This window comes from Caenorhabditis remanei, chromosome IV (assembly GCF_010183535.1).
Source record: "Caenorhabditis remanei strain PX506 chromosome IV, whole genome shotgun sequence".
In the NCBI taxonomy this organism is placed as follows: Eukaryota; Metazoa; Nematoda; class Chromadorea; order Rhabditida; family Rhabditidae; genus Caenorhabditis; species Caenorhabditis remanei.
In genome coordinates this window covers 23,618,949-23,620,207 of record NC_071331.1, presented here as the reverse complement: position 1 = coordinate 23,620,207, position 1,259 = coordinate 23,618,949, and positions in this window count along the sequence as shown.

Sequence of the window (1,259 nt, the reverse complement as noted above, 5' to 3'; positions counted from 1 at the left end):
CCACCAGTCGCCAGTTTCCCAGCGATAAACACGCATACTCGGGAGTGCCAAATCAAGCGAGGTCTTGCCTCCGTGGAGCATCTCGACAGTGCAGTCCGACATGCGAACCGGAGCCGACGCTCCGTTCTCGATGAGGCAACGAATAGCGAGGAGCACTGCTCTCCAAAATCCGAGGTAGCTCTTGAGAAGCGGGTGGGGGCACGTATCGAGACGTTCCGTATGCTCACAGTTGGCCGTCATGGTCAATTGGATCGTTTTGATGCGGTGGATAACCTCAGATTTATGTTCGGGGAACGGATAAACCAACATGATGTCGATTACGTCCAGCGAGGGAAATCTAGCGCGGTAGTGGTGGGGTGGGCGAGAAGAGTCGAGGGTGCGAATAGCTTCCTTAACTTCGAGTTCTCGAGCCCGTTCCACTTCTACAGAAATGCCTTCGTCAACGGGACCACCCAGCTCCTCCGAGTAGGGGAATTGAGTGGCCGGAGCGTTGAGAATGGCAAATCCTGCGGGTTCCGCCGCCATCCAACGATTCACAATCAAATCCATGGCCGGGTCTGTGAACAAACGTATCGAGGGAATCACCTTAAACACCTCTCTATAGTCAGCTGGGATCATCTCGAATGCAAGACGAACATAGCAACGAGGGGAACCTACAAGAGAGTTTCCACGGTCCACTAAATATCGAAGATAGCGTGTGATGGTGTCGTTAGACACATCTGCGCCCACTGGTTCGGAATCGTATTGCCCGGTCAGAATCAGCTGCCAAGTCTGGATCCGCCAAATGATGGCTTCTCTAGAATTGGGAGTCTCGAGGGACTCAAAGCTGTTCACGACGAGGGGGACGACTCCGAAAGAGTGACGATCATCCGGCATACAATTGACATTGTAGCGGATATAGCGGAGAACGAGGTTACTCAATTGCTCTTCCATTTGCTGTTCGGCATTCGGGGGGATTCCACCAACTTCCATCATAGCGGCGTTGAGTTGGAGATCCTGGTACTCATCCACAATTCGGTCAAATTCCTCATTGAAAGAATCACCAGGTGGCTCCATAATCAACTTGCTCTTCAGGTCGGTATCCATCACTTGGGGTGGATTAGAGTGGATGTAATTCAGTACAGACTGAACAGCAGCGCTGTTGGCCTGATTAGCCTGAGGTCCATACTCCTACAAGCAGACAAGAGTTTAACTTGAAAGTTTCATTAACACCAACCGAGGGTTGCGACTGGGACACTCGAGGGAGGGCTCTCGATGAG